A 12155-nucleotide genomic window follows, 5' to 3' on the forward strand; every position below is an offset into this window, starting at 1 on the left:
CTATGTTGCAATTATGTATCATTTGTCAATTTATGCAATAATGTACCATTTTTAACTAATTCAATAATCTACCAGTTTCGATTTGTACAAGTATGTATCATTTTTAATTCATACAAAAGAAATATATTATTTCCAATTCATATATCATTGTATCGTTTCTTTTTTCAATCATATCTAAACTGACATTTGAGATAATTTTGATATTTTGAAACCTGGAGGATTCGAACCCAAAACAGTGAGTGGCAAGAGCAGTGTGAAACAATAACTTATATTTGTGAACGTTTGCCCATTTACGTACGCTATCCATGACAGAAATCCAAACTTTTCGGACTTCAATAATAGCAACGATGTTTCTTTTTTTCCTGGAAGGATTGATTATAGCAAAATAATTGAATGAGGACAGGACACAAAGTGTCAGTAACAGCAAATATTGTTTATTGCTCACATGAGGCTCATATTATGAGATTAACAGAAATTTTATTTTGAAAAAAAACATGACATCAGATGTGAAAGGATAAATGTTGATGATTTCTGAGAATAGTTAGAAGAAATTATTTGGAAAAAAATGTATTGTAAAAATCTAACGAAAAAATTCTGTTATGAAATATTTCGAAACGGGGCTTAGCCATGCCCGCTTAATCTAGCCCGGGTCTATACTGTCGGTATCTTAATTTAAATAATGAAATCCCTTAATCTTTGAATGACCTATGCCAAATTCAAAAACTGGTCATATCCATTACATAAAATCAGGGGTTTTTTTAGGGTAAATGTCAATATTTAGTGATAAGTTGTCTGGAATCAGGCATTAAATCAATTGAAAACACGTTCATTTCACATTGATCACAAACATGCTAAATTATTTAATGTCTGGTGATACTGGGATTATTAAGTCAACGCAGTTTAATGTGTTTGCGTCGCGTAATTATATGGTGATTTGATTGCTGTTTTATAGGAAATCTCATGGATTGTTTATGAAAAGTTAAATTATTCGATTTCGATGGTGATTATGTTGCTTTACATACATAAATAGCAAACATATTTGGTACAAAAATAGTCCTACAGTTCTCAACGATCTGTCCAGATGAAATTGTTGTTCCAGTTGTTAAAATGTAGGACAAGCATTTAATTAAATGAATCAAATACCAATTAATTAAATATAAAGGAGATTATGACTAAGACGGAGTGGTAATATTTCATCTAGCAAGAATATTCAAGAATATCAAAAGAGTGATAAAGTAGCGGAGCATGTCTATACTTTGATACAATTGATGTCAAAATATGATAAATAGCATATTGATATGACACTAATGTGTCAAATTATGAGCACGTATCCTTCTTTCTTATGTATGACTTCCAGCTATACAGTCTGTCAAAGTCAGTTTATGTTATGAGTATTCTGATTTGATTTTATATTGAATGCTTATTTTATAAGTAGCTATTTTCCAGAAAAAAAGCCATAATAATAGAGAATGGTGCACATTCTATAGTCAAAAGAAAAAGAAAACAGCAACATTTGAATCACATGACGTGCAATGTTTGACGTTAACGCTGTATAGTCATGCGGCGATTGCTTTGGACATTCACATTTCATGCCCTTTTGTTTTGTTTTTTTAAATTTCATTTATTTATTAATTCTATAATTATTTTAATGACCTTAATAAATAAGAAATCAAGAGGTTTTCAATAAGGTTTTGAAATGTCGTATGTCATTTATGACTAAATATTGAGTGGCAGCCTGGGCGAATGGTTAACAAGTCGGAGTAGAAATCTAAGGATTGCTGGTCTCTTGGGTTCAAGCACCGTCAGGGGGCAAGCCAACAAGAAACTTTACACTCATTGCTTAGTACTGGTTGGTTCAAGGTTCTGATTCTAGAGTGTCTCAGTTAGTTCATAGCTTCCAACACAGTCGAACTAAAATAAATTGGTAAACATGTATTAAGCTAAAAAATATTTAGAAACATTTATCAGGTAATCAAAGCAAGTTAAGTATTGATGAGTTTGTAAAAACAAAGAAAATGAAAAGAAAAAATAGTAATATACTTTAAACACATGATAACTTATATTATGTGTTTAAAGTATATTACTATTTTTAATATGTGATTTACAATACTTTAATGAAAATAAGAAATTTTTGAAACACAACTGCTGCAATTTGTTCTAGTTTACTACTGTTCTACTGACTGGAATATTACAGTTAAGAATTTGTTTCTAAAATAGATACAAGATAAGATTGATTAGATAAGTTTTGAGTTGACTCATGGTAAGCTAACGGGAAGTCGTTACATTATGATTGATAATTGGATAAACAATATAACAGTCTGCTACATTTATTTTTTACCCCCACTTAAACTGACGTCATTGACCTCCCGTATATCATCATTCAGCAAAGTTAATAACACAACTTCAACTCATTCATATATTAAGCATCATTCCGTGTATTCCTCAAATCAAAATCAATTGGTCACCTTTGGCATGTTTTTTATATTTTTGTGGGCATGAATGATTACATGTCCAGGGCCCGTGTTCATAGTGCCTGAAAAGACTGATCGACACTGATGTAGCTTAGAAAATATAGTAACTCTTATAATAATGGCACCTTACATGGTCAAGCTTCTAAAAGGGATAAACCCAGAAACATGTGTATTTAATTAAATTATGGAGATGAAGTTAAAGTGACCATTGCCGAATTTCCGTTCCATTCGGAATCATTTACCTTCTCCGCTTTTAAGGATAGAAGAGCGTTTTAACCAGTACAACGGGTTTATATATAAATATAGCAAGTAAGTGTTTTATGGTCAAAATGATCTATCTAATATTTGATTTATATAAGAATATTTTTGAACAAATGGCAATCATTAAGTAAATAGGTGTTAATTGTAATTAATGGTAAAGTCAGTATCAGACAAATTAAAGTTTACGTTCCACCTTCCGCTAGATATGCTACATCAGTTAGTACGCTAAATACATTAAAACGTGATATCTTATAACATTTATTCACTTTAATAATGTAAAAACGAACAGATAAACGTCTTACATAACAACCACTGGAAAATCGTTGCAACGCCAGGATTGTAAAGCACCTTAACATTATTTTACTTGATAAATTTAAGGTACATTAGAAAAAACTAACTTCACTTTACGCCATTTTTCCTTTTTTTCTGCCCGGATTTCTGCTATCCGAGCGGAATTATTAAAAATCCGATTGGATTTTTTTCCAACATCCAACTGAATTTTTTCCATGAATAATTTGGTCTTTGGTGACTGTCTGTCTACTTTTCAATAATTTATTCAAAGAAATAAAAAGAATAACATTTTGAAAACTGGACTTAAAATAGGCTTAATTAGTATTATTTACAATAGTCACAGAAAAAAAACAAGTAAATATAGCTCAAATAAATGTCAGTTTTTATTAATCGTCAAACTGCTATGTTAATTGGTTTTATAATATCTAAGACACTTATTTAAGTTTGCCATAATCCTGATAGTGCAAAATGTTTAAAGTGGCTTCTTTATGTAAAATAATTTAAATGAAAACTATGTGACACAAATATGTTAGAAAATATTGAATAAGATCAACAATATAATATAAAATTCGTATAACTTGAAAATTAATAATGGACAACTCCAAATATTGAAATTGGACAAATGCATTTATTAATTTAAATAGTTAAGGTATTAAAATCTTTAAAAAAAACCAATATGACCATTGTTATACAAGCTTTTGTGGAGAATTCATTCAATTCAAGATAATGTGCACGTTTTGCGTTTAATCTTTCTTGAACAAAGATGTGAACCTTCTGTGAACTTTATTTTTATCAAACATATGTGCGTGTGTATAATAAGAGTGGTCGACTACTGTGAAATGGTCCTTTTAATTATATGTTTTTATCTTACTGAGGTATAACAATTGATAATTATATATAATGAAATCAATATTTTGTCTTAATATTATAAGGCAAACTGTATCCGTCATGAAAACAATTCATAGTGCCTTAAACCATATTTATTACATACCCGTGCGGATTTTGCGACTTAGTAAAAATGGTATTGCTCGACCGTGCATATATTATATTATTATATTATATATTATTATATGAACATAGCGTTAATTAAAACGCGCTAAATGTTAAATATTATATTAGGCGCGTCAATGAAAAATGTTTCTTTATCACTGCAAACGGTCATTTTGGGTATTTGATCAATAGAATATCAAATTCGTGTACGTTCATTACTAAATTTATTGAGCGCGTTGAATAAAATAAGCCAGAGGCTCTCATAATATAAGTTTATTCAACTCTTTAAATTAATTCAGTGTTAAACTTATATTCATTCAATATCCTCTATTTATTTTTTAGACCATGGTGTCTTTTTCACGTAGTGTGTACACTAATTTTCAAATGATCAAATTGTAATAATACGCGTTGCTCAAAAAGTTGCTGTGTTATACCAGCAATATAATGCATTAGGTTTTAAAGCTCTTTTCGAATTATATATCAAATATTCTATTAACACAGTGCTATTTTAAATGAATCATACCTCATAATTTGGCGACAATATTTGTCTCTTTTTTTTCTTTGCAAAACATCCAGTATTATACAACTCCTTAGTCCAGCAAGTTACAAAACAATATTATCTTCTCTATCATGTTATTTTACAATATTATATTATCTTAGCTATGTTATTTTAAATTTTAATTTTAATTTGATATAATTGTCAGATTCTAGCGGAGTTATTCTTCATTGGACATTTTATTGTCATTAGTTTTTTTTCCATTTTCCAAAGGACGCTAATGACTTCCGTGTTTTGTTTGTAATGATTAACTGAAATAACATAGGAACGTGACTAAGATCTTAATTAGTGCATCAATATTTCATTTTTCTCGTTTCATAATTACTGTAATTATAAACTAAGTTGACTCGTTTTGAATCATAATGTCAATTTAGTACATTTTTCTAGGAGTTAAAATAAGCTCGTGTCGTGGAGGCAAGTTACTAATTTAAAGGCTCACATATCAGTTACAAAGTTTGTCAGTAAGTCAATAATGTAATAAAAATTAGTTAATGGGAATTAAAATCATCTGTTATTTAGTATTTTTAAAATATTTATAATTGACACAGAAATAGAATATCCAAATCAGTATTTCTTTTTTTAAATATGACCTTTACAATTACGTTGAAAGTAAACTGTTTCGAATGATAATGATAATCGAATAAAATGATAGTTCCTATTTTATTAAAATAATCTTATATCGCGGCGTTTTCATTTCCTGCATGTTTGTCACATTATTTTGATATAAGGACGGTTGAAAGTTTTTTTCACAATCAAATCAAGCCTTCTCAGGTGCTTTATTAAGAAGACTAGGATATTAATTTGTCTAATATTACACCATTGACATTCCATGTCATCAATTTATCATACTGAAGAACAATGCAACCGATTTCCTGAACGTGTATGTTTAAATATCACAGGTTCCTTGTATTTCATTTTTGGATATGAGCTCAATTTTCGTCACTAAGAGTTAAAAATCACGTAATTTTCTTTATTTGTAAATACAAATGTATTCTTAATGTTTATCCTTCTTTTAATAGTGCAAACATAAGTTTTAAGACGTTTAAATAATTGTTTCAAAGCATTTAAGATCTCTTTAACTTGAAGAAAGTGGCAGTAAATCTGAAATTATATGTCATAAACTTAGCAAAGTGTAAACAAAGTAGTATTTTGACTTTCCGTACAAAATGCTAGATTACGGTAATTGTTTTTAGCATTTATTGTTAAAGATCAAAAGGAAGCAAAAAAATGCTCAGATGATTCGCTATTGAGTAGTATATCTCCTTAAAAACTAAAAAAGATCACAAAAATTTAAAAGTTTTGGAGGAGAAAAATTAAAGGAATTTCTCGGTCATGATAGGCCTTTGACCTAACATTGGCAAAAAAAATGATCATCATTTCATACAAAGAAGTAAAGATGTATATTTTGTCATCCGGTTACTAAATACATTCTAGTATGCATATCGTGACAATTGAAGCTGTTACAGACCCAGGTTTTTGTACGGAGAAAGCATGACAAGCTAAGCAATCATTTGTATTTTTGTGAATATCTAGAGGCTTTCATCGATCTTAAAATCTAATTAAGGATTCGAGAGGTATTGATACAATTAGATAATTGCCAATTTTCCCGACAGCAGCGGAATCATCAATCAACTTTTGCTGGAATGTAGACAGCCGTATCTGTGTATGTAAGATCTATGTGCTTAAAGGGCTTCAACTTATGGCTTTTCTTCTAAATATTGTTATTCAATATCTTGTAAACATGTTACGATGCCATGTTTAATAAAATCAAGCATTTAAGATCCATAAGAACATGTTTTTAATGTATATTATAATTGCAATGAACATATATAAATCAATGTACTTGAACATAAACATGTATATTTATATATTTGTAAGTTCCATCAATTGTCAAGTGGGTTCAAACCCGACAGAAGTAGGCCTTTGTGTCCTTGAGCAAGAAACTTTACATTCTTTCCTTAGTGCTGGCTGGTGCCAAGACTAGGACCGAGAGTGAGTCCTTCAGCTTAAACATTCCTACACATGTACTCATGTATTAACTAAATGTATAACACAACGCCACATATGCAATACAAAATAATTATTGTACGATGAGTTATTATATATAATACAATACAATTCAAAGTAGAACATAAGTGAAAATTAAAAATAACATATAACCATAAATGTAGTACATAAATGTATGGGAAATGAAAAATAATATATAGCCATTAATGTAGTACATAAATGTATAAATGTTTGGAAAGTAATACATAACAAAACTTCATCTATGTGATACATAATTTTTTGTCTTATAGGGGAAAACTTTTGCATTCGAATTTTAATATCAAATTCATTATTTCTTAAACTATTTTTTGATGAATTGAATTTTCATATTTATTATCTGGGCTCTTTTTCGTCCATCAGTCATCATAGAATGTTATTAGATTTATTTATTTAAAGGTGTTAATAACTATATATAAACTAAAATGCGAACATAATGGCGGTATTTTATACCTCAAACATATGCTAGCTCATTTTGCATTGAATGTTTTACATAAATGAAACATAAATTAAACTTGAACAAAAATTATCGACAACCACTGCAGATTTAAAAGATGTCGTAAATTATGTATAATAGCAGCGCAAATTTCTAAATATAGATAATATGAAGCATACCTATCATGTAATGATAAATTCTGAAGATATACAATGTATAGCATATCATTATCATGGAATATTTTACTGTATATCAATCTTACAAGGCGAGCATATTTAAACAAGCTAGCAATTAACTCTTAAATTTTCATAGATTTTATTTTATTCCTTGCTCGAAATAGCTTTTAATTTAAAATTTAATACTTTCTGCTTAGCTACTTACCCCGCCAATAAAGAAAATAAGAAAATTAATAAAAATCAATTTTAATAAATTCAGTTTTACGTTACATATAATATGTATGAAATTATAATTGATATGAATTAAAATGTAAATGACATCATATAGTTTTGATAATATATGAATGTAACAATATGTTGAAAGTGAGCAATATTATTATTCAATGTCCGTCATTGTATTGTAATGTATTGTGTAATGTATTGTATTTCTGAGAATGTTGTAATTTTTATTTTGTGTCAGGTCAAGGGCTTATTAGCCTAAACCAGACTGTTGTTGTTAACATGTGGATTTTGAAATAAAATTCTTCTTCTTCTTCTGTATGACGTAAGTTGGTGAAATAGTGCAAAGTATATGAGTATAAGAATGTATGCCGACAAGCGCCACCTGTCGATAATACCATGCTTTGATCTAATTATACTTAATTCAGTTTGTTTGAGTTAACACATGACTTTTGTATGTGCTAATGAATAATATGGGGTTATTATACATTGTTAAGTACAATATTGAATTATGGACAAGTAAATAACTTCCAAATTTATATTGGATGAAGCGCTAGCCGAAGTCTACTATAGTTTTTGCAGCTATGACCGAATTAGATTTGTTCTCAACAATGTATATTAAGCTTTTTGTTTCACATAAAAAATTTCTATAATTTGATTGAACTATGTTCATTCAAGTTTAATAGGGATCTGATAAGGAATTCTTAGTACATGAAAGTGAAACCGAAACAAGACTAGGTACAATAGCGATTTGATTTGGATGACTTTTGGAGTCGAAAAATGAAAAAAAAAGCACACTACATGTAGTTATTTGATATGAATTGTTTTTGGAATCTAAAATGAAAACGAGGCTAACTAGATTAGAAAGGGTTCCAATAATCATTATATTTTGAGACCATATGGTTCAAACGTTCATTTAATACGGTGTGAAAAAATAACATTTGTCCTTCAACAAGAAATAAAAAAACACTTTATTTAGTTTATCCCCTCTGAAGATACGACGTTAAATGCGCAGGTGAAGACATCTTTAAAATGTCTCAATTAGTTGTTTCTGTCAGAAAGACGTAAGCTTTTAAAACATTCTTTTACTTGTCTATAACTCACGTTAAGAAGCAGAAGGTATCGTTCATTATTGGCGAGGAGCCTTGTTAGTGTATCCGTTTTTTATTTGTAAATCCATAAATCCTATTTAGTGATAAAATCACATTTGTCAGAGAGCTTTACAGTCATGTTATCTGATAAAATGAAGACAAATTTGTAATTGTGCTGGAATATTTGTCCGTGTACACTTTGCTACATTGTGTTTAATTCTGTGCTTTTAAAGAAGTGTTATTATTGTACGTTGTGTGCTTCTATAGTTCGTTTTTCAATGATCAAATGATCAAATACTTTTTGATAGTGTATTAAATATATCTTTGTCCAAACTGTGTACACTGGCCAATATTCTATTTTTTATGCAAAACGGTTTTATCTAAACTGTTTAACTTCAACTTTATATCTTAAATATGCAGTAAAACTAATGCTGTTGTAATATTTTCATAAAACAATTTTGGCATTACAACAAACTGTAATTACTTTGGAGTTTTATATATGCTCATAGACATTATTCAATTCACCACCCAGTAAGAAGTAAAATGTTTGAGTTATGTACATTCGTGGTCAGTAATATTTTCATAAAACGACTTTGACAATACAACAACTGTAATAGCTTTGTTACTTTGTATAGTCCGAAGAAATTATTCTATTCCACACGCTTTAAGAAGTAATGTATAGTAATTGTCATTCTATTGAAGGTAATGTAATGTGGTGTTTATCAATACTATGTTTTTTTGTTAACACGCCTTTAAATAGACCATTCCAGTCAAAAGTATTTTGCGTTTTTAGTTTCGATGGTCTTTTGCGTTTTTTGGTATATTTGATTTTTTGCGGTTTTTGTTTCTATGATTTTTTGCGTTTTTAGTTTCTGTGATAAATACTATTTAACTCATGTAATGTCATATGTTGTCGTTACTGTGATAAACGCATACAACACATAATTGCATAACCCCATTTAAACCTTAACCGCAAGAATTTTACCATTTTCAAATTTTACAAACGCATAATGACATTGCTATAGTGATACCATACCCGCAAGAGTGTACCATTTTAAATTTATACAATAATAGTAATAATCATTTTTCAATTGATGCAATAATGTACCATTTTCAATTATGCAAGAATCTTCCTTAATTCAAACAATAATTTATCACTTTTAGATGTATGCAATAATCTACAATTTTCAAGTTTATACAAAATAATCTTCAAGTTTTTATGTTGCAATTATGTATCATTTGTCAATTTATGCAATAATGTACCATTTTTAATTGATACAATAATCAACCAGTTTCGATTTGTACACTTATGTATCATTTTCAAATCATACAATAGTCTTTCGTTTTCAATTCATACAAACAAATCTATTATTTCCATTTCATACATTATTGTATCATTTTTTTCCAATCATATTTAAACTGACATCTGAGATGATTTTGACACGTATAGTGTAGCGATAATGCATGATATGGTTGCCTCCTCAAATTTGAACCGTTGAACAAACAAGAACAATAAATATATTCTACCACTGAATTTTATAATAAATGAGACTGTAATATACCGTATAGTATGTCTTACAATATTCAAGAAAAAAACGCTTAAAAAGTTTGAATCAGGTGGTTATATTTCGCCCATTTATGTAGTTCAAAATGTCAGCCTGAACACAATGTCACATTCATCTAATAGGAGAGCAAAGTAATTGCAATTTTTAGCCGCTTTGTCACAACTTACAGACACATAGATACAATTATGAAGATAAAACGGCGCATAATGCCTCTGAAATGAATAGTTTTTTTTTTCTTTAGAGAAGGGGCAATAATGTTATAATATGTTTAATAAACTATAATGGATTTAAACCACAATTGATGCTTATCATCGGAATTCTGTAGCCCTGAATATCAAATTATATGGCATAGTGTTACATGTAGCCAAAACATTAAGAAGTTGGTTTTTTGACTTATATACAAAATACATAATCACTATAACTGTACTCACTAAAAAGGCAAAATAAGCAAAAGCAGTCTGGTCAATGAGTATTTTTTGTTCGAAAATTTTAACAATACACCAAGATTTAAAGAAAGAAAATCTTTTAAGAAATGCAAAAAATAGCATGGAAGCGTCATAGGCTTAATGGATAATTAAAGCAGTAATTTATCATTTAGTGGAAATGTCAACTACACATTATTGGGAAAATATTTTTTATCTAATTGAATTATCACAATGTGTCGGAAACTGTGATGTAGTTAACAAATTGATAAACACATGTTTGGCCATATCGAAAATTTGCTACACTTCTTATGTTTTAAAACTGATGTTTATTTTGCAGAAAAACAATGAATTTCTCACACAGCAAAAATTTACTTTTACTGCTTATTCAAAAAAGGTAGTGTCTCCCAACTGTGCTCTGTGGTCTTTTAGTTTTTGAAGGAGGGTAACTTAATTAAATTAGATCAAGTTAAATATGTGTACACTACCATGTTAACGTTAAAGTGATAATTTACAAAAGTGATTGTAGGTCATTACCATACAATATCTTACAATTGTTTAACTATATATTGCACTGTTCCTAGGTTGTATATATACTTTCTGTACCTTTATTGAACGGATATTGAAGTTAAAATAGCATGGCTTTTGACTGATTGGCCGAAAGTGTCTGAAGTAACTAACATAGTCCCATGTCGCCGGTCCATTCTCTCTAATTCTCATATACACGTTTGAGGTTCCATTTCTCTTGGATTCATCGTCTTAACACAAAATATAAACGAGATACTTTTTGTTTATTGATGGCCCATTAGGCCCACTAAAGGCTATCATATTGATCAAATTACTACATTGTTTGTATTTGACTGCTTATGAACGTTTATTTTTATTCTCTGATGTTTAGCATCTTAAACGTTCTAAGTCTGATAGTGTGTTACTGCATGGCTGCGGTATAGCTGGACAGCAGGATGGACGGACGGACAAGAGCAGATCTGTATCCACCCAGGGTTTATAATTGGTTGAAAAGGGAAAATTATTTTTCTCTTTAATCATGCATAGTTGAAAATTTAATTTTGCTAGACAAGTTTAAATTTAGTTTCTTTGCATGTATGTGTTTAATATAATAACAGAAATAAAGAAAGTATATGAACTGCCTTTTTTGCATTTTGACAGTCCCTTTGTTGAACTTTATTACTTTTGATTGCTAAGTAAATGCATATATTAAAAGTGTTTCGTAACTCTTACCAAACTTGATTTCATGATTTAAAATCTTTTGATTTTATACGCTGCAATATTGTCTATTTCATGGCCAAACACAATTTCATTTTTATGTATGTCTTTTAAGACACCCCTCCCCCGCGCCGCTCAAACCAGCTTTAAGGATATTGACAGTGTTTAGCGATAATTTTAGTTAAAGAGGATGTCAGTTGCTAACAAATTAATCTATGTGCTATATTGAGAGCGTCTATGTGCATTCTTAGATACATCTGTCAATGGTATACTATTTCTGGATTAAGCTATTGCCTGTAGAAAAGGAAGTATTTCTGCCACAAAATCTGGTCGATAACGTAATGTGTACTCGATAACTGACAGATAGAGAGACAGATGTAGAAATGTTGATATATGACTTGTTCCAGGAG

General features: G+C 29.4%; 1 protein-coding gene across 4 annotated transcripts in view; it reads left to right on the forward strand.

Moving 5' to 3' along the window:
- LOC132723775 (Kv channel-interacting protein 4-like) overlaps positions 1–12155 on the forward strand; it is a 253491-nt gene that overhangs the window by 93518 nt on the left and 147818 nt on the right. The gene's annotated exons all lie outside the window — the stretch shown is intronic.

Source organism: Ruditapes philippinarum, unplaced genomic scaffold (genome assembly GCF_026571515.1).
Source record: "Ruditapes philippinarum isolate M1 unplaced genomic scaffold, ASM2657151v2 ctg2441_1_1_1_1, whole genome shotgun sequence".
Classification (NCBI taxonomy): Eukaryota; Metazoa; Mollusca; class Bivalvia; order Venerida; family Veneridae; genus Ruditapes; species Ruditapes philippinarum.